Source organism: Oncorhynchus kisutch, linkage group LG18 (genome assembly GCF_002021735.2).
Source record: "Oncorhynchus kisutch isolate 150728-3 linkage group LG18, Okis_V2, whole genome shotgun sequence".
In the NCBI taxonomy this organism is placed as follows: Eukaryota; Metazoa; Chordata; class Actinopteri; order Salmoniformes; family Salmonidae; genus Oncorhynchus; species Oncorhynchus kisutch.
Window position 1 is genome coordinate 56,708,239 of NC_034191.2, and position 23,099 is coordinate 56,731,337.

A 23,099-nucleotide genomic window follows, 5' to 3' on the forward strand; every position below is an offset into this window, starting at 1 on the left:
GCTGATCTGATGTCTTCCTGATTGGTTGACATGTGGGAACATAGGCCTATAATTTGTTGTAATGACAACCCAGTTAAGAACGGGCATAACAAGCACAATGTTGTGGTCTAGGATTATGCATTTCCTCTCGCTCTCTCCACTGTTTTGGCCCTTGATCATGTTATGGTTTTGGCCCGACTTACTTTGTGCTTGAAGGTTTCAGTCAGAGTGTGGAGTCCAGTCTTCTGTCTGGCTCCAGACTGGTCATGGCTCTGTCCCAAGGCAGAGGTCCTGAATAAACAAGAACAAACAGTACAAGAAATTACAGAGAATGAAATTAACTGAATTGTGTTAATTCTATCTTCATCCACAAGGCAACCGATAAATAGGGGTAGTGTGTATGGAGCGTCTCAGAATAGGAGTGCTGACTTAGGATCAGCTTTTCCTATTAGATCACAATGAATAAGATTAGATGAAGCAGATGGAGCAGTGGTGGTCTTGTCTCAGTAGGTGGAATAAAGAGAGAGGAGGCTTCTCTTGATTCTCTGCTTCTTTTCATAGTAAAAAAAATAAATCTATCAAGAAAACCTGGTGCTTCACGCAGAGCTAGAACAAACAGAACCTTCAAACAGCAGGAGGACTTACAGGGAGAGAGCCGTACAGCAACCACACAAAGAGACAGGCCTGGTGAGAGACATGTAATCCCGCCTGTAGGTGAGAGTGCTCATCTGGGGCTGAAAGATAAGAGCTGCATCCCAAGTGCCACCTTATTCCATACATAGTGCACTACTATTGTCTGGTCAAAAGTAGTGCACTATATAGGGAATAGGATGCCAGTTGGGATGTAGACACAGGCTGGAGGAGGACGGGTGGAGGACGGAGGGGGGTCTGGAATGGAGGGTCAGGGGGAGAGGGAAGGGGGGGACAACAGCAGCAGCCGGCCCAGTGGAGGCCAGGCCAACCTCCCCCAGGTCTTAGCCAGGATGAAAGCTCTGGATCTCTGCTAGATAAGGGCAGGATGCGGGGGGGTGCCATGTCCAGCGAGCATGTTCCCAGCCTCCTTTCCATAATCACGGTACTCTCCTCTACGAAAGCTCTCTGAGTGTCTGTGGTACCAGACCCTCAATTATATTAGGACCTGTGTGGTATTTAGTATGAGTGTGTACACTTGGTATCAGGAATTATCTACACTAAAACCGATCTGACTGCACATGCCATTTCAATATCAAAACACAGAGCTGCATTCTACGTATCCACCAAGTGGGAAGGAATCAGATAATTCCATATTTGTTTGTGTCGTGAGTGCACTCAAAAAGATGCATCTGTGCTCAATTGCTTTTTCCTACATGCGTACTAAACACTAATTTCTCCTGTGGAGGTTAGGGATTCGTCTGGGACATTGAGGTGTGTCTGTGTGTGTGTGTGTAGAGCAGGATCTCTGCCGTCTCTCTGAGGAGCGCAGGGTCGGTCAGGGGGGAAATTAAAATCAGTGTTTGCAGAACTACTTGTTTTATCCCAGAGCAGATGGAGGGAGGGAGGGAACAAGGAGGTAGCGACTGCATGGGGAGGAAGAAAGGAGGACGGAGTTCTTCAGCTTTAACTCTTACAAGACAGAGGTGTAGTGCAGTGGGGGAGGGTAGAACATACCGAGTGTCCCAAATGGCACCCTATTCCCTATATACAGTACACATACAGGTAACTGCCCAAATAAAGGAAACACCAACATAAAGTGTCGTATTTGATGATTTTGTCTAGACACGGTAGCCAAAAATAACAGGCAACTGGGCCTTTTTATACACGACACTACCCATGGGATGGGATGTTCATTTCTTCCTTAACTCAGGAACCACACCTGTGTGGAAGCAGCTGCTTTCAATATACTTTGCATCAAAAGTAGTGCGCCACATATGCAATAGGGTGCCATTTGGGAGGCAAGCCCATGGTATTCAGCGCCACGCAGAGAGGACACACAGGAACAGAAGCACAACACCGTATGACGTTAGCTGGTACCTGTCCTGAACAGATCAATGAAAGAAATCAATTCCAATTACGATCTAGCCGCTTGGCTCTAAATAGGGATGTGGATCAATCAATATCCATCTCAAAGGGAACAAAAAAAATAGTGTTTGTTTGTGTGTTTGTCAGCATTCAGATTTCCCCAAAAAAACTAGCAAGGATGCCATTCAGCTAATTTGTTAATGAAGCAAAATCTTGCTTAAATGTAGATTCACCTAAATGACATTACCATGAGAAGTACCGCAGATATTGGTATGAGAGAGATGCAACACTTGGCTCTCACACAGTCACACACAGTATCTGTGCATGTGCATTGGTTTGCGTCACTCTGTTACAGCATGGTAGCCAAGGGACCAAAACAGCTGAGATGTTGAGCCTTCTGCTTTAACGCACTTAGTTGTTGCAGAAATTGACCCTCTATGTCGTTTTCTTTCTGCATCTAAGTCATATCGCTGAGCCTACCTTTAATTGTTACAGTAGTAAAGACGGGATATTCTGGCTACTTTGTGCTAAAAATCAGATCAGTGTATGCCGACCTCTGTATGCGATTTTTTTTTACAACATTCTCAGGACAAATATGGCTGTAGACTTCCGTAGAGTGATAATTCTGTCGGAAGGAGCCACCGTGGACAGAGCTTTCCTGTGTTGAACAGAGTGGAGGAGAAAGGTACAATGCTGTAAACCAGCCAATCACCTTTGACCTGGCGTAGCTGTTGACGAGGCTGTGAGTGTGTATGTCATGTCCATAACACTACCAGGGTTCTGTCACAGCTATACACACACAAAGCCGTGTGTGTGGGAGCGAGCGCGTGTGTAGCTGTGACAGAACCCTGGTAGTGTTATGGAAATGACACACACTCACAGCCTCGTCAACAGCTACGCCAGGTCAAAGGTGATCGGCTGGTTTACAGCATCCTGCCTTTCTCTTCAACACAGGAAATGAATACCTCTCTGTCCACGGTGGCTCCTTCAGCATGATCACTCTACGGAAGTCTACAGACATATTTGGCCCCGTCTGTCACCGGGCCTAGGTGATGTCACTGTCACCTCTGGGTTAGAGGTCAGATAGGAACTCTACACGGTCACAAGCGCTCCTGTCTCAGCTCTTTTGGATGTGTCCCAAATGGCACCCTATTTCCATACTGTATAGGGCACTAGTTTTTAGCAGAGCCCTATGTTCCCTGGTCAAATGTAGTGCACTGTAAAGGAAATAGGGTGCTATTTTGGGACACAACCTTTTGGATGAGACATTCCCAGAGGGTTAAAGAGAAGGAAGTGTGTGTTCGTCATCTTACTGTGTTCCACACTAAACCTTTACCTGTTCCCTTTCGCTATAGAGCTCTGGTCAAAAGTAGTGCACTAGGGAATAGGGTGCCATTTCAAATCAAATCAAATTGTACTGGTCACATACATATTTTTTGCAGATGTTATTGCAGGTGTAGCAAAATGTCCTAGCTCCAACAGTGCAGTAATATCTAACAATTCACAACAATACACTCAAGTCTAAAAGTAAAATAATGGAATTAAGAAATATATAAATATTAGATTGACAAAAATACAGCAGAATACAGTATATACGTATGAGATGAGTAAAGCAGTATGTAAACATTATTTAAACATGATTAAAGTGGCCAGTGATTCAAAGTCTATGTATCTAGGGCAGCAGCCTCTAAGGTGCAGGGTTGCGTAACCGGATGGAAGCCGGCTAGTGATGGCTATTTAACAGTCTGATGGCCTTAAGATAGAAGCTGTTTTCAGACTCTCGGTCCCAGCTTTGATGCACCTGTACTGACCTCGCCTTCTGGATGATAGCGAGGTGAACAGGCCGTGGCTCGGGTGGTTGATGTCCTCAATGATATTTTTGGCCTTCCTGTGACATTTGGCGCTGTAGGTGTCCTGGAGGGCAGGTAGCTTGCCCCCAGTCATGCGTTGGGCAGACTGCACCAACCTCTGGAGAGCCCTGCAGTTGCGAGTGGTGCAGTTGCCATACCAGGCGGTGATACAGCCTGACAGGTGCATCTGTAAAAGTTTGAGGGTTTTAGGGGCCAAGACAAATTTCTTCAGCCTCCTGAGGTTGAAGAGGCGCTACTGCGCCTTCTTCACCACACTGTCTGTGTGGATGGAGCATATCAAAATCAATGATGTGTAGGCTGAGGAACTTGAAGCTTTCCACCTTCTCTACCTTCTCGTCTGTGGATCTATTGGGGCGAAAAGCAAATTGAAGTGGGTCTAGGGTGTCAGGTAAGGAGAGGTGATATGATCCTTAACTAGCCTCTCAAAGCACTTCATAATGACAGAAGTGCTACGGGGCGATAGTAATTTAGTTCAGTTACCTTTGCTTTCTTGGGTACAGGAACAATGGTGGACATCTTGAAGCAAGTGGGGACAGCAGACTGGGATAGAGAAAGATTGAATACGTCCGTAAACACTCCAGCCAGCTGGTCTGCACATGCTCTGAGGACGTGGCTAGGGATGCCGCTGGGCCGGCAGCTTTGCGAGGGTTAACGGGCTCAATTCTCTTACTCACGTCAGCCACAGAGGAGAGCCCACAGTCTTTGGTAGCGGGCCGTGTCGGTGGCACTGTGTTATCCTCAAAGCGGGTGAAGGTGTTTAGCTTGTTCGGAAACAAGACGTCGGTGTCCGCGACGTGGCTGGTTTTCACTTTGTCTGATTGTCTGTAGACCCTACCACATACGTCTTGTGTCTGAGCCGTTGAATTGCGACTCCACTTTGTACTGACGTTTTGCCTGTTTGATTGCCATATGGAGGGAATCACTACACTGTTTTGTATTCTGCCTTTTTCCCAGTCACCTTGCGATGGTTAAATGCGGTGGTTCCCAATTCAGTTTTGCATGAATGCTGCCATCCATCCACGGTTTCTGGTTTGGGTAGGTTTTAATAGTCACAGTGGGAACAACATCCCCTATACACTTCCTGATGAACTCAGTCACCGTATCCGTGTATTCGTCTATGTTATTATCAGAGGCTACCCGGAACATACAGTGCCTTGCGAAAGTATTCGGCCCCCTTGAACTTTGCGACCTTTTGCCACATTTCAGGCTTCAAACATAAAGATATAAAACTGTATTTTTTTTGTGAAGAATCAACAACAAGTGGGACACAATCATGAAGTGGAACGACATTTATTGGATATTTCAAACTTTTTTAACAAATCAAAAACTGAAAAATTGGGCGTGCAAAATTATTCAGCCCCTTTACTTTCAGTGCAGCAAACTCTCTCCAGAAGTTCAGTGAGGATCTCTGAATGATCCAATGTTGACCTAAATGACTAATGATGATAAATACAATCCACCTGTGTGTAATCAAGTCTCCGTATAAATGCACCTGCACTGTGATAGTCTCAGAGGTCCGTTTAAAATGCCAGAGAGCATCATGAAGAACAAGGAACACACCAGGCAGGTCCGAGATACTGTTGTGAAGAAGTTTAAAGCCGGATTTGGATACAAAAAGATTTCCCAAGATTTAAACATCCCAAGGAGCATGAGTGCCAAATTCAAAATAAAATATACAAGTGTCATACATCGATTCAAAGATTAACTTCTTGTTAATCCAGCCGCTTTGTCAGATTTCAAAAAGGCTTTACGGCGAAAGCACGCCATGCGATTATCTGAGGACAGCACACCGCTTACAAAAGCATACAAACATTTTCCAGCAAAGTAGAGGAGTCATAAAAGGCAGAAATAGTGATAAAATTAATCACTTACCTTTGATGATCTTCATATGGTGGCACTAACAAGACTCCCTGTTACACAATAAATGTTTGTTTTGTTCTATAAAGTCCCTCTTTATGTCCCAAAAACTCTGTTTTGTTGGCGCATTTTGTTCAGTAATCCACTGGCTCCAGGGCGGTCAAAACATGCAGACGAATACATCCTAATAGTATCGGTAAAGTTAGTCGAAACATGTCAAACGATGTTTATAATTAATCCTCAGGTTGTCTATTGTCTAAATAATCAATAATATTTCAACCGGACAATAGCATTTTCAATAGAAAGGAAAAACAACGAACGGCGTGCTCATGGTCACACGCCCAATCCAGCTCTGCATACTTCCCCTGTCCACTGACCAAAAGGTATTTTACTCGTCGTTTTTCAAAATACAAGCCTGAAAGCATGTCTAAAGACTGTTGACATCTAGTGGAAGCCATAGGAACTGCAATCTGGGCCCTAACCCTGGATGGATTTTCCTCTGGTTTTTGCCTGCCATAACAGTTCTGTTATAATCACAGACATTATTTTAACAGTTTTAGAAACTTCGTGTTTTCTATCCAATACTACCATGCATATGCATATCCTAGCTTCTGGGCATGAGTAACAGGCAGTTTACTTTGGGCACGTTTGTCATCCAAATACTGCCCTACCCAAGAGAGGTTAAAGTCAATGTGTTGGTGGAACAGTAGTGTTTTCCTCAAATTCGCTTTGTTATAATCCCCAGCTACAATAAATGCGGCCTCAGGATATGTGGTTTCCAGTTTGCATAAAGTTCAGTGTAGTTCTTTAAGGGCTATCGTGGTATCGGCTTGAGGGGGAATATACACGCCTATGAATATGAACGAAGAGAATTCTCTTGGGAGGTAATACTGTCGGCATTTGATTGTGAGGTATTCGAGGTAGGGTGAACACACCATCAGTGGTTGATCATGAAACACACACCCCCGCCTTTCTTCTTCCCCGAGAATTCTTTATTCCTTACTGCGCGATGTACTGAGAACCCAGATGGCTGAATGAATGGGGACAGTATATCCCAAGGGAGCCATGTTTGAAACAGAGTATGTTACAATCCCTGATGTCTCTCTGGCAGGAGATCCTTGCCCTGAGCTCGTCTACTTTATTATCCAGAGACTGAACATTCACAAGTAATATACTCGAACGCGGTTGATGGTGTGCACGCCTCCTGAATCGGACTAGAAGTTCCCTTCGAATACCACTTCTCCGCTGGCAGACTCTGGAATAAGTTCAATTGCCCTGGGGGTACAAACAAAGGATCCAATTCTGGAAAGTCGTATTCTTGGTCGAATTGCTGGCGAGCTACCGCCGCTCTGATATCAAAAAGTTATAATGTATGTAATAGCACCCCAAAAAATCTGGGCTAAATCTGGGCTAATAATAACCCCCCAAAATAACCCCCCACCATCTTACTTACTTGGGATGCAGATGTGGAATAGGCAAACTCCCAACTAAAGCATGGTAAGAAGGAAGTGAGGTGGGATGGGGGGGTGGTGCCATCAGAGAAAATATATGGATGTGAGCCTAAGTAGAATAGAAAGATGAGAAAGCACAGGAAAGAAGTAACAAGTGATGCGTTGCTCTCCTTACGAAGTGGGCTTTCCCTTTCTCTCCCCCCAAAGGCACATTCCTTAACAACCAAATAAAACACCCCCCGCCCCCCCTCCAAACCTTGAGAGGGTCACCAAGAGCCTCTTCACACTTACACTTTTTTGTAAAAATACAGTCGGCTACAGATATTGAAGAATGAGGATGTTTTGACTTAATCGAAGGAGAAAAAAAAGTCGTCTTTCTGTTCAGTCTCTTTTATTTATGACATTTTCTGTTGGCCATGAACTTTCTCAACCAGGTATGACTTTCTATCATTCTGGGCAAAATATACATACTCCTAAATTAATAAAACAATAATGTGCCAAATTACTTTCCATGTTCTGAAATAGCATGCAGAGCTCGGTTAGAACTCATCGAAACGCCACAAGGATTTCAAGAGCCAAAATTTGATTTAGAGAAATGGTATGAAACGTTTTGTGATATCATATATGCTGAAATGGGGGGGGGAATCATGTGAATAAAGACTACATCCCCAAGTCCAGGAACATTTACAAACTGAACAGCCTTATTGGAATGAGTTAAGGGACTTATCGCCTGTAATGAGCCAGGCTGAGCACTTCTTTCTAAAGGGTAAATATAGGAATACAAGAAAACATTTAATTAAGGAACTGAAGAAAAAACAGTATGCTTAATAAGATTATTCAAACTGAGATATCAAAGAGGGCAGGTATTACACCTTTGAGGAAATACAGACAAGAAATCCTCAACAGTTCTGGAACCAAATAAATACGTTAGGACCAAAACGACATCGGGGAAGAGCAAGGGCATACTGTGGCATATTATGAGGAAGAATTTTATAAAGATGCATATTCCCTGAAAACTTAACTGGAAAACACATTGTCAGAACTCTTTAATATATGTAACCCGTACCTAAATGAGGAGCTGTCCGTGGCAGAAGTTATAAGCTGCAAAAAAAATGGGAAACTAAGTTCGACATGGTTTGCTCCAAACTTGTTTTGAGTACAGTATCCTACGTAAACTGAACCATTCTAACGACTGCCATATCTTACAAATGTTCTATAAATCTGTCCTGCGGAGTGTGCCGTCCTTTGGTCTAATATGCATGTTCGGAAAACATGCAAGTGCGAAACGAAGTCAAGCTTCAGCGCTTGATTAAGACTGCGGGAAGAATAATTGGTATAGATCAAGAATCAGCCACCAAGCTGTACACAAAACTCCTCCTCCTAAAACTTGAAAGCATTTTATAGGACAGTGCTCACCCCCTTCACTCAAAATTCAGTTTCAGCAGTAGCCGGACAAGGGTAGATTATGATAGATATGGGGACTCTTTCATTCCAACAGCTGTTAGGCTGTATAATAGATTGTCTGTTGGTCCTTCGAATACACAGCATATTGCTCTTTCACTTTAAAATGTATAGCTATAGCGCTCGGAATGAATTATTTTGTGTAGTTTCTGTGTCATGTTTTATGTACTGTCTTTGTAAGCACATGACCAAATTAATTTCCCCCTGGTGGGATAATAAAGTTGATCTGAATCTACTTGGTATGAGTAAGTCTCTAGTGAATCCCATTTTCCAAATCTTCTTCGAATCTGTAATTAAAAGTCATTAAAAAGATACTCATACAGTATGTCATCACTATTGTGTTGATTGATTAATTCCAGTCACTAATTTTGTATTAAAAAGGCCTAGGTAGCCTAGGCAACCGAAGTGTCAATATAAACCACATTTGATCACAATCACATTTTCTCAGAACACAAATAAATTGGCCTATTTTAGGCTACAACTACATAGCTGAGGCTATAAAAACATGACGTTTCCCCTAGTCCAGATGGGATCAGAGCGCATAGGCTTCTCTAGGCTACCGGCAGCTGTGGTAATCAGACTGAGAACAGACTAATTGTCCACTTTGACAAATCATGAGGCATTTTTGTTTGGAGGGGGTGGGTTTCCATATAAAACAGTTAATCACAGTGAACTCACATGATTTGCATGATATTGATAAAAAATGAAGCCTGGTTTGTTGTAATGTTGTAAGGTAGGCCTACTGTACTTTTCTATTCATAGGAGAGGGTTAATTGTTCATTTTTGATAGGCTAATGAAGAAGACATGCTGATATATCAACTGTGATTTGTACTGAAGCTAAAATATTTGTTGAATTGTTGCATTATTCAAGTGTGTAATATGGTTTGGTTGCATTATTCAATTGTGTAATACATTTTAAAATAAAAGTTTCTGTCATTGTTGAATAGTTTGTGGTTCCTGGCTACGGTCAATTTGAGCTGCTGACTAAGAATGGTGGGGAAATTCTCTTTCTGTCTGTGTGTGTATATAACACACAGCTCTGTCTGTGTGAGCCGGTTCAGGGACGTGACGAACGGAGAGACAGATAAACAGAGGAGAAAGGAAAGAGAGGAGGAAAACACTCCCTCTATCCAAGGGCAGTGCACCTCGATCACTGGACTGGGTGGTGAAGGACAGAGTGGCTTTGACCGCACCTCAAGGAGCTGTTTGAAACGAAGGGCAGCTTCATGCTTCAGAGAACGACGATCTTACGGTGGGGGAGTGGTAGTGTTAGCAGCATCAGGTATAGGTAGCAGAAGGGCTAGCGTAAGAGGCCCCCAGTCTGTCTCGCCATCCTCTTTTTCTTTAATGATGACTGCTCCCTAAGACCTGGTTGATGGAGATCAAAGGAATATGCAGATCGTCCCACAGGTTCTCCTCCTCTAAGAGGTGATATGAAGTTTCTAAAAGCAGGTCAAGGCAACACGCTCTTAATTTACATAAAAGTACTATAGCCTGGAGTATTAGTACTTAGAGCCTGATGCTAGTATAAAAATGGGTCTTGTGGCAAAAAAAAAAAGTTTATATTTGTCACATGGTTCGTAAACAACAAGTGTGGATTAAGAGTGAAATGCATACTTACGGGCCCTTCCAAATAATGCAGAAAAGAAAAAGAAAAAGAATAAACAAGGAATAAATACACAATGAGTAACGATAACTTGGCTATATACACGGATTACCAGTACCTAGACGATGTGCTGGGGTACGAGGTAATTGAGGTATATAGTGCTTTCGTAAAGTATTCAGACCCCTTGACTTTTTCCACAATTTGTTACATTACAGCCTAAATCTAAAATTGATTAAATTGATACCCCATAATGACAAAGCAAAAAGTTATTTTAGAAAAATTTGCAAATGAATAAAAATAGGATATCGGTCACCTCCCTGATCAAGGCTCTTCTCCCCTGATTGCCGGGCGGCCAGGTCTAGGAAGAGTCTTGGTGGTTCCAAATTTCTTCCATTTAAGAATTATGGAGGACACTGTTCTTGGGGACCTTCAATGCTGAAGAATTTGTTTGGTACCCTTCCCAAGATCTCTGCCTCGAACACAATCCTGTCTCTCGAACACAATCCTGTCTCGGAGCTCTACGGACAATTTCTTCGACATCACTGTTTGGTTTTTGCTCTGACATGCACTGTCAACTGTGGGACCTTATATAGACAGGTGTGTGCCTTCCAAATCATGTCCAATCAATTGAATTTACCACAGATGGACTCCAATAAAGCAGCAGAAACATCAAGGATGAGCAATGGAAACAGGATGCACCTGAGCACAATTTCAAGTCGCATAGCAAAGGATCTGAATATTTATGTAAATAATTTATTTTTATCAAACATTTCTAAAAACCTATTTTCACTTTGTCATTATGGAGTATTGTGTGTAGATTGATGAGGTTTTACATTTAAAAACAATCCATTTTACAATAAGGCTGCAAAGTAACAAAATGTGAAAGAAAGTCAAGGGGTACTTTCCAAAGGCACTGTATGTACATCTAAGTAGGGATAAAGTGACTAGGCAACACGATAGATAATAAACAGTAACAGAAACATATGTGATGACTCAAAATAGTTAATGCAAAATGGAGTCAATGCAGAAAAACTTTCATCACATTCCCAGTGGATCAGAAGTTTACATGCACTCAATTAGTATTTGGTAGCATTGCCTTTAAATTGTTGAACTTGGGTCAAACGTTTCGGGTAACCTTCCACAAGCTTCCCACAATAATCTGGGTGAATTTTGGCCCGTTCCTCCTGACAGAGCTGGTGTAACAGAGTCAGGTTTGTAGGCCTCCTTGATCGCACATGCTTTTTCAGTTCTGCCAACAGAGGTGAAGTCAGGGCTTTGTGATGGCCACTCCAATACCTTGACTTTGTTGTCCTTAAGCCATTTTGCCACAACTTTGGAAGCATGCTTGGGGTCATTGTCCATTTGGAAGATCCATTTGCAACCAAGCTTTAACTTCCTGACTGATGTCTTGAGATGTTGCTTCAATATATCCACACACTTTTCCTGCCTCATGAAGCCATCTATTTTGTGAAGTGCACCAGTCCCTCCTACAGCAAAGCACCCCCACAACATGATGCTGCCATCCTTGTGCTTCACGGTTGGGATGGTGTTCATCGGCTTGCAAGCCGTCCCCTTTTCCTCCAAAAATAATGATTCGTCATTATGGCCAAACAGTTCTATTTTGTTTCATCAGACCAGAGGACATTTCTCCAAAAAGTACGTTATTTGTCCCCATATGCAGTTGCAAACTGTAGTCTGGCATTTGTACGGAGGTTTTGGAGCAACGGCTTCTTCCTTGCTGAACGGCTTTTTATATAGGACGATTTTGTTAACAAGAAATTTGTGGAGTGGTTGAAAAACAAGTTTTAATGACTCCAACCTAAGTGTATGTAAACTTCCGACTTCAACTATAATTAGCAGGCAGCGCGTGTTTACTGTCCTGTTGCGTTTACTGTCCTGTCGCAAACAGTGCATTCTGACATTGCATACATAAAACAACTCACACTGGGGTGACCATTGGATATATTTTGAACTCACGTATGAAAAGGTTACCTGTAAAATTACAGGAAGATTTTTGAATTAGAAATGATTACTGTAATTTTACTAGAATTTGTTCATTATTCCAAAAAGGAAATTACTGTAAAATTTGTGAAGTTTGTCAAATGACATAAAAAAAATACAAATTAAGCGTACCAGTACTGAGTCAATGATAATAAACAGCAATGTAAGTGGTGTGAAAGTACGTGTGTGTTTGTGTGTGGCATCAATATGCATGCGTGTGTGAGCGAATGTAGGGTGTGTGTATGTGTGTGTTGGCGTGTCAGTGTGTGGGTAGAGTCTGTGCAAAAAAAGGTCAATGCAATAGTCTGGGCGGCCATTTGATTAACTGTTTAGCAGTCTTATGGCTTGGGGACAGAAGCTGTTTCTGGTGCCTTTCGGTCCCAGCCTTGGTGCATTGGTACCTCTTGCCATGCGGTATCAAGAGTGAACAGTCTATGGCTTGGGTGGCTGGGGTCTTTGGCAATTTTCCGAGCCTTGTTGTGCCGGCACCACACAGCCAGGTCTCTGACCTCCTCCCTGTAGGCTGTCTCGTCGGTGATCAGGCCTACCACCGTCGTGTCATCAGCTGGTGGTGTTGGAGTCATGCATGGACACACTGTCATTGGTGAACAGGGAGTACAGGAGGGGACTAAGCACACACACTGGGTTCAAAATGTATTTTCACACCTTCAATGACTAACTGTGCTTGTTTGAGCTAGCCTGGCACAATGGAACCCATGGAATAGTCCAAAAACTGCAAAACCCACACATCTAGGCACTCAAATCAAATGCAGAAAAGTATTTGAAAATGAATCAAATACCACTTGAACCCAGGTCTGGTTAGTTAGCGCTGAACTGAAAAATGCAGTGCTCATTCCTGAGGTATAGAGAGGGAAAGGTGAAAGCCTGCCTGTCTCTCTCTTGTCTCAGCAGAGTTAGAAAAGGTTACTGCACAAATTGAGCAGCTGCTCCAGAGTCTTTGACGGGCATTAGAACCTGGGAAACATTGTCTGGCAGGATCAAAGGGAACCATGGGTAATTACTGTAGTTACCTTCAGTGATGCTGTTAAATTAACCACACACACACAGACAGACACACAAAGACCTTACCCTCACTAGCTAGTTTTAATGGGCATCGAAAGAGGAGGCACAAAGCAGAGGGAACACAGTGGCAGTGTCTCAATCCAGGCAGATCGCTTCCTTTCCTTGTGTCCTTTCCTCCATGACCCCCAACCTGTCATGGCCAGGACAGGAGGCCATTCGGGATCAACTCATTCAGTCCTGTCAGCCATTATAGTACAGAGTTGATGAAAAGAGAAAATGGAGGAAAAGGGAGAGATGGTAAAAGATGTGATGGCAGAGTTAGATTATCTATTTTTATAACGAGGTCAATGATAGTTGAGGGATTTGACTCTCCGGGGAGGAGGAGAGGAGGATCACACACAGGAGATGAGATGTGGATACCTTCGCTTGGCGCTCTTTTGCTTTGGCGGTCTGTGTAAACAGGACACGATAAGAAGCGATGAGAGGAAACGGTCATCTCTGATTCCTGGATATTTGAGGTATGGCAGGCTTTTGGGAGTTTCTCCCCCTTTATGGAGAAGCTTTTAATCTTTCAATTTCCTATGACATAACAATATTCTGTGCAAGTCTGCGCAGGTCTATCTCAAACTAGGGCTGGGTGGTATACTGTTTTTTGCGATATACCGGTATTGATGCACGGACTGGTTTGGGTTTTTACGTTACCTTCTATAACGGTATTTGAATGTTTGGTTTGTTAAATATAGTTTACTCTGCCACTTGAGTCATCTCTCTCCGCTCTCTCGCCCCATGCTGCTTTCCACACAGACCTAGCCCCGCCCCTGTCACTCAAGGAGCGCATTCATTGTTGATCGATCATGAGACACTTGCGTTGTCTCTGCATGGTCAACGCAGCACATGCAACAATGTTGATGACTACGATGCAGTTTCAACTTTGCTTCCAAATATAAATCCACCAGCGTTCTACAATTACACTATTAGTTTGTGTTTCTTACATCTGCAAACAGCTAGTCCTGTTGGGCCGCTACCTGGGGAGGCAGGTAGCCTAGTGGTTAGAGCTTTGGGCCAGTAACCGAAAAGTTGCTAAATCGAATTCCGGAGGTAAAAATCTGTCGTTCTACCCCTGAACAAGGCAGTTAACCCACAGTTCCTAGGCCATCATTGTAAATAAGAATTTGTTAACTCACTTGCCTAGTTAAATAAAGGTAAAATAAATGTCAAAAATGCTAATCACTAGTTAGCTGGCTAGCTAATAAAATGTACTGAGTCACATTAAATGTAGCTAGTTATACAGCCTGGTACCAGTGATGGTGTAGCCCTAAATCAGTTGTTTGTGCAACAGTATCTTTTACATCAAAGAGGAATAGGCGAAGTAGCGAAGAGAAAACATTTAATGTAGCCAAAGATTATAGGGTCCCCTAGGAGTTTGTTTTATACTGTTCAGTTAAAAAGATCAGAATGGAGAGAGACCCATTGAAATCACTTAGAATGTGTTTTCACCCTGGGGTAACACACTACTCATGAGGCAAATTTAGAACTTTTATTATTCAACAATATAAAATATATAAAAGACAAAAAGATATTGTCATATTATAGAGTGGGGCAAAAAAGTATTTAGTCAGCTACCAATTGTGCAAGTTCTCCCACTTAAAAAGATGAGGCCTGTAATTTTCATCATAGGTACACTTCAACTATGACAGACAAAATGAGAAAAAAAATCCCAGAAAATCACATCGTAGTATTTTTTATGAATTTGCAAATTATGGTGGAAAATAAGTATTTGGTCACCTACAAACAAGCAAGATTTCTGGCTCTCACAGACCTGTAACTTCTTCTTTAAGAGGCTCCTCTGTCCTCCACTCATTACCTGTATTATTGCCACCTGTTTGAACTTGTTATCAGTATAAAAGACACCTGTCCACAACCTCAAACAGTCACACTCCAAACTCCACTATGGCCAAGACCAAAGAGCTGCAAAGGACACCAGAAACAAAATTGTAGACCTGCACCAGGCTGGGAAGACTGAATCTGCAAAAGGTAAGCAGCTTGGTTTGAAGAAATCAACTGTGGGAGCAATTATTAGGAAATGGAAGACCTTCAAGACCACTGATAATCTCCCTTGATCTGGGGCTCCAAGCAAGATCTCACCCCGTGGGGTCAAAATGATCACATCAACGGTGATCAAAAATCCCAGAACCACACGGGGGGGACCTAGTGAATGACCTGCAGAGAGCTGGGACCAAAGTAATAAAGCCTACCATTATTAACACACTACGCCGCCTTGGACTCAAATCCTGCAGTGCCAGACGTGTCCCCCTGCTTAAGCCAGTACATGTCCAGGCCCGTCTGAAGTTTGCTAGAGAGCATTTGGATGATCCAGAAGAAGATTGGGAGAATGTCATATGGTCAGATGAAACCAAAATAGAAGTTTTTGGTAAAAACTCAACTCGTCGTGTTTGGAGGACAAAGATTGCTGAGTTGCATCCAAAGAACACCATACCTACTGTGAAGCATGGGGGTGGAAACATCATGCTTTGGGGCTGTTTTTCTGCAAAGGGATCAGGACGACTGATCCGTGTCAAGGAAAGAATGAATGGGGCCATGTATCGTGAGATTTTGAGTGAAAACCTCCTTCCATCAGCAAGGGCATTGAAGATGAAACGTGGCTGGGTCTTTCAGCATAACAATGATCCCAAACACACCGCCCGGGCAACGAAGGAGTGGCTTCGTAAGAAACATTTCAAGGTCCAGGAGTGGCCTAGCCAGTCTCCAGATCTCAACCCCATAGACAATCTTTGGAGGGAGTTGAAAGTCTGTGTTGCCCAGCAACAGCCCCAAAACATCACTGCTCTAGAGGAGATCTGCATGGAGGAATGGGCCAAAATACCAGCAACAGTGTGTGAAAACCTTGTGAAGACTTACAGAAAACATTTGACCTCTGTCATTGCCAACAAAGGGTATATAACAAAGTATTGAGATAAACTTTTGTTATTGACCAAATACTTATTTTCCACCATAATTTGCAAATAAATTCATAAAAAATACTACAATGTGATTTTCTGGATTTTTTTTCTCCTTTTGTCTGTCATAGTTGAAGTGTACTTATGATGAAAATTACAGGCCTCTCATCTTTTTAAGTGGGAGAACTTGCACAATTGGTGTCTGACTAAATACCTTTTTGCCCCACTGTATTTGTGTGTTATATTGCCCAGCCCTATCTCAAACACACAGCATAAATGAAAAATGTTTTTTTTAAATGTATTACCAATGGCATTGTTCCGTCTTCCTTCTGTTGTGGCCCCTTCTCTCTATGAGGTGGTCCCTCCTCTCTTCCAGGGTCGGTGCCAGAGGTCTGCTCCTCTCCCTGAACCTCTCCACGGGCCCCTGGAACACAAACAGTACATATAGGCTGAATGAACTAAATATACAACTGTAAAATCACATTATTTCTGATAGTATTTTTAAGGCATCCATTAGACACACAGATTGTGGTGACGCACGGCCAAGCGCCTGCTGCTCTGCCCCAACATTAGACAAAGGAACGTTTCGTTTAACACACCAGGCTACCAGCCAGGTGGGTGGTTGGGGACCCCTGGCCACTCGGTCAGGCTGTATATTAAATAAATCAAGAGCATTCTACTGTGTAAATTATTCAGTTAACACACCTTATCCTCTTCCAACAACCTTGTTAAAGAACCTCAAGATTGAAAAGCAAAAGAAAGGGAGGGGGAAAAAGACAAGGGAAGGAAAAGAAGAAAAACAACTCATTCACCGGCAACTCAGCAAAACTCTGGGTACATCTCTAAGCACTCAGCCAGAGAAGAGAGATAATTCACCCTGACACCTCCATTGTTTCAGAGTAACGGTAACACGCACACACACACACACAGAACCGTGTTTTCAGTACATATTTATAGAAATATGGCTCTAGATCAGGGATGGGCAAGTTTGATGTGGGCCACAAAACAATTGAACTCATGAGGGGCCGCAGTGGCTCGTGGGTCTGTGTACCCACATCCATATACTTTTTATTGGTCCGCGGGCCTACAAAAGGGAATGATGCCTCGGTTTCAAACACATATAGAAATGCTTAAGTCAATCCATATGCAACATACGCACAGTATATAGGAAAGGAACACTAAACATACAGGGCCAGTTTCCCAGATACAGATTGAGCCTTGTCCTGGATTCAAAAGGAAGATCTATGGAGAATATCAATTAAAAATGCTTCTTAGTCCAAGACTACGGTTTAGGATTGGGCAGTATACCTATTTCCATACCGTGCCTCTGCCATCCAGGGTTATACTATTACCGGTAGTGCACACAAGGGTGCCATCTTTTGCGGGGAAACAGAAAAAAATCCCTAAAAACATCACTTACAAGAATGCTAACCAAATTCTAACAAGTACTAAGGAATTCTCAAAGTGGATGCTACGTAAATGCTAATGAGCGCATACAAACATTTACTCCTAGGTCAGACAACCCAGCACAAAACAAATAATAGGCAGCTGTGATCTTAATTCATGAGGGGATTGTCTCTGCTGCTATTATTGATCTTGCAAACTAACATCAGCCACTTTGTTAACATTTGCAAAACTCCAGCTGGAGAGAACTTATTTAGATAGTTAACTTAATAGTTGATATATAGCTGGCAAACTGTTGTAAATGTCATAATTTCACCGCACTTAAATTGCGGTTCAGGAGTGACTCACCTCACGAAGCTCCCATTTTGCTTATTGTGCTTCTTTGTAAACAAACACATGTATCTGGTTCAAACCTCTGTTTTGGGAAAATAGTATTGGTAAACTTTATAATGAACAATTATCTAACGGGTAAAATGATGAACACAATCTGCTGTGTCTATTACCTAGTGCACAAGCTGACTGCAGGTATTTATTTAAAAAATAACACATTTTCAGGGCCTCCCGAGTGGCGCAGTGGTCTAAGGCACTACATTATAGTGCTAGCTGTGACACGAGAGATTCTGGTACGAGTCCAGTCTCTGTCGAAGCCGGCCGCGACCGGGAGACCCATGGGAGGATGCACAATTGGTCCAGCGTCGTCCGGGTTAGGGGAGGGTTTGGCCGGCAGGGATGTCCTTGTCCCATCGCGCTCTAGCGACTCCTTTGGCAGGCCGGGCGCATGCACGCTGACACAGTCGCCAGGTGTACGGTGTATCCTCCGACACATTGGTGTGGCTGGCTTCTAGGTTAAGCGGGCACTGTGTCAAGAAGCAGTGCAGCTTGGTTGGGTTGTGGTTTGGCTCTCGACATTCCCCTCTCAAGTCCGTACGGGAGTTGCAGCGACGAGACAAGACTAACTATTTGGATACCATGAAATTGGGTAGAAAAAGGGGTTAAAAAAAGCATAGCATTTCAAGCCAAAAAACATCACATCAGAATGATAATAAAACGCTAACAAGCCAATAACTAGAATCCTCATAGAGAATGCTGACGCATTGAGAACATTTTGTACAGTTTCTGACCTAAACTACAAAAGTAACTCAAACATGTTACTCAGTTTGCTGCACACACAAAAAACGAATATTAGCCAGCAAGGCCCTTGATCCAGCAGGGGATTCTCTGCTGTTACCAAGCAAATGCTTGATATTGGAAGAAGCTAGCTAACCACTTAGCTTACTAAACTCTAAACTAAATATATATATTTTTTTAATCACTTTTTCAGGACCCTGTCTTTCAAAGATAATTCATAAAAATCCAAATAACTTCATAGATAATCATTATAAAGGGTTTAAACATTGTTTCCCCATGCTTGTTCAATGAACCATAAACAATTAATGAACAAGCACCTGTGGAACGGTCGTTAAGACACGAACAGCTCACAGACAGTAGGCAATTAAGGTCACAGTTATGAAAACTTAGGACACTAGAGGCCTTTCTACCGACTCTGAAAAACACCAACAGAAAGGACCCTGTTCATCTGCGTGAACGTACCTTAGGCATGTCGCAAGGAGGCATGAGGACTGCAGATGTGGCCAGGGAAATAAATTGCAATGTCCATACTGTGAGATGACTAAGACAGAGCTACAGGGAGACAGGACAGACAGCTGATCGTCCTCGCAGTGGCAGACCACTTGATCACCTGCACAGGATCAGTACGTCAGAACATCACACCTGCGGGACAGGTACAGGATGTCAACAACAACTGCCCGGGTTACACCAGGAACGCACAATCTCTCCATCAGTGCTCAGACTGTCCGCCATAGGCTGAGAGAGGCTGGACTGAGGGCATGTAGACCTGTTGTAAGGCAGGTCCTCACCAGACATCACCGGCAACAACGTCGCCTATGGGCACAAACCCACCGTCGCTTGACCAGACAGGACTGACAAAAAGTGCTCTTCACTGATGAGTTGCGGTTTTGTCTCACAAGGGTTGATGGTCGGATTCGCTTTGTTGTCGAAGAAACTAGCGTTACACCGAGGCCTGTACTCTGGGGCGGGATCGATTTGAAGGGGGAGGGTCCGTCATGGTCTGGGGCGGTGTGTCACAGCATCATCGGACTGAGCTTGTTATCAATGCAGGCAATCTCAACGCTGTGCATTACAGGGAAGACATCCTCCTCCCTCATGTGGTACCCTTCCTGCAGGCTCATCCTGACATGACCCTCCAGCATGACAATGCCACCAGCCATACTGCTTGTTCTGTGCGTGATATCCTGCAAGACAGGAATGTCAGTGTTCTGCCATGGCCAGTGAAGAGCCCGGATCTCAATCCCATTGAGCATGTTTGGGACCTGTTGGATCGGAGGGTGAGGGCTATGGCCATTCCCCCCCAGAAATGTCCAGGTACTAGCAGGTGCCTTGATTGGAGAGTGAGGTAACATCTCACAGCAGTAACTGGCAAATCTGGTGCAGTCCATGAGGAGGAGAGGCACTGCAGTACTTAATGCAGCTGGTGGCCACACCAGATACTGACTGTTACTTTTGAATTTGACCCCCCCTTAGTTCAGGGACACCTTATTCCATTTATGTTAGTCACATGTCTGTGGGACTTGTTCAGTTTATGTCTCAGTTGTTGAATCTTGTTCATACAAATATTTACACATGTTAAGTTTGCTGAAAATAAACGCAGTTGACAGTGAGAGGATGTTTCTTTTTTTGAGTTTAACTACTAAATTAGCAAACCAATTGCACAACTGCAGAGAATTTAGCGCCTTTTAAGACAGTTAACTTAATCGTTGTAAGATATCTAGCTGGCAAACATTTAGTTGCGAAATCCATACTGTAGATCACCTGGTGCATGCTGCATGACAGTGAGTGACTCACAAGGCTTCGGTCTCTAGTCGTTGTGTGCTTGTAAACAAACACCACATGACTGGGGACTGCCGTAAGCTACATAATAATGTGACAGGAGAAATAAAGAACACAATGTTCTTTATCTCCTGAAGTATTGCACAAGTTGACTCCCAAACTTATTTCTATTCACGCATATTGGATGACTGTCATTCATATTCCATTCACCCAGTTCAATGTAACCGCGATAGGTTTAGGCTACTACATGTTCCTCAAATTTCCCCTAAACACATAATGAGGTTGCTACAACCTAGCCTATTAATGAAAGTTAACAACGTAGGTGCACACAGGTCGAGATAAAGATTTGAGGTGACAGACACTGACACATTCAATACCACCTTGCATCTTGCTGATCTGGGGTGTAATCATTAGTCCAACAGTTGCAAACAACTGTTTGTCCATTGTATGTTTATTCCCATTTCGTTTGCGTCTGTTTTTCAACAGAATCGGTGGAATGAATACACCCCCGATCACGAGTAAACACAGTTCCCTTTCAGAGCAGCCACATTGTATTCCTTCTAGCATCTATGCACTCTCCTTCTCTCACCTTTCCCCTTCACTTGTGGACTTCAATGCACAACACATCAGCTGTATGTAAACAGGCAAAAAAAAGATTCCAAGCCAAACTATATCATAACCACTACATGGTTATGTCCCCATATTAGCTAAAGTAACGTCAGTCAACATAGCTAATAGAACTAAAGCATTAGTAAACTCACTACAATCATTCAGTAACATTACAGTGTACAGTCAGTAAGCAGTTTAGCACTTACACCGGCGGGCCCTGCTGGCAATATATTTGTAAAACCAAAAGCTTACATTGACTTAGAAGAGTTCTAGTGTTGTGTTGGATAGTCATAGCTAACATAGCATCCCTCTGTTTGAGCAGGGGCTAAACTAGCTAGCTGCATTTGGACTGAAGCTAGCTGTCCTCCGGCTACACCATAGTGCTACCCTACAGAGTGCTGTTGAGGCTACTGTACACCTTCATTGCAAAACAGTGTGTTTTAATTAGAGGTCGACCGATTAATCGGAATGGCCAATTAATTAGGGCCGATTTCAAGTTTTCATAACAATCGGAAATCGGTATTTTTGGGCGCCAATTTGAAAAAAATGTAAATAATTTTTTTCAATTGTTTAATTTTTATACCTTTATTTAACTAGGCAAGTCAGTTAAGAACACATTCTTATTTTCAATGACGGCCTAGGAACGGTGGGTTAACTGCCTCTCTCTCATTGCACTCCACAAGGAGACTGCCTGTTACACAAATGCAGTAACCCATTTAAGTTGCTAGCTAGCATTAAACTTCTCATAAAAAACGATCATAATCACTAGTTAACTACACATGGTTGATGATATTACTAGATCTTATCTAGCGTGTCCTTCATTGCATATAATCTGACTGAGCATACAAGTATCTGACTGAGTGGTGGTAGGCAGAAGCTGGCGTGTAAACATTCATTCAAACAGCACTTTAGTGCGTTTTGCCAGCAGCTCTTCGTTGTGCGTCAAGCATTGCGCTGTTTATGACTTCAAGCCTATCAACTCCCGAGATGAGGCTGGTGTAACCGAAGTGAAATGGCTAGCTAGTTAGCGCGGGCTAACTAGAGGAACGGAAGCTATACTGTTACACTGGCAATACTAAAGTGTCTATAAGAACATCCAATAGATAAAGGTATATGAAATACAAATGGTATAGAGAGAAATAGTCCTATAAATACTATATTAACTACAACCTAATACCTCTTACCTTGGAATATTCAAGTCTCATGTTTAAAGGAACCACCAGCTTTCTCATGTTCTGAGCAAGGAACTGAAACGTTAGCTTTCTTACATAGCACATATTGCACTTTTACTTTCTTCTCCAACACTTTGTTTTTGCATTATTTAAACCAAATTGAACATGTTTCATTATTTACTTGAGGCTAAATTGATTTTATTGTTGTATTCTATTAAGTTAAAATAAGTGTTCAATTCAGTATTGATGTAATTGTCATTATTACAAATTTTTAAAAAATAAATAAAATAAAATAGGCCGATTAATCGGAATCTGCTTTTTTGGTCCTCCAATAATCGGTCGACCTCTAGTTTTAATAAATAATAACAGAAAGTGCTTGAAAAACGCAGAGTAATATGCATGTTCTTTCCACAGAGAGAGAGAAAGAGAGCGAAAAAAGAGCGAGGAAGGAAGAGAGAAAGAAAGGAGGAGAGAGAGAGAGCCAGTCCCAGGGCCGTGAGGCTTTAAGTCAACTGACCGACACTCCTCATTATCAACTCACACAGTACGAATTGGAGCTAACAGGCTTTGGCCCCGGCAGACAGGCCCATGAGACTCTGTGTGTGTGTGTGTGTGTGTGTGTGTGTGTAAGACACTGTGCTGAGGAGCAGTGAAAGGGGTCAGTTCCTAAACCACAATCCTTTCCAAATAACCCCATAGGCTTTGTAGGATGACCGGAGCATTCTTCTGATAGCTACTACCCAAGTAGCTAATCTAATTTATTTTCACACACTAAACAACTGCTGTGTGTATTTTACTATTG

At 42.8% G+C, this 23,099-nt stretch overlaps 1 protein-coding gene across 9 annotated transcripts in view; it reads right to left on the reverse strand.

The window, feature by feature from the left end:
* Nucleotides 1-23,099, reverse strand: part of LOC109908735 (zinc finger protein 438) — a 94,628-nt gene that overhangs the window by 15,401 nt on the left and 56,128 nt on the right. For 5 of the 9 annotated variants that reach the window (XM_020507394.2, XM_031796348.1, XM_031796343.1 and 2 more), the window contains exons 2-3: nucleotides 16,511-16,629; nucleotides 183-270 (exon numbers count right to left, since the gene is read on the reverse strand). The gene's annotated coding sequence lies outside the window, so the exon portion shown is untranslated. Of the gene's footprint in view, nucleotides 1-182; nucleotides 271-3,788; nucleotides 3,840-13,314; nucleotides 13,486-16,510; nucleotides 16,630-23,099 lie in introns of those variants that run through there. The other 4 variants (XM_020507397.2, XM_031796346.1, XM_031796345.1 and 1 more) reach the window with 3 other exon arrangements.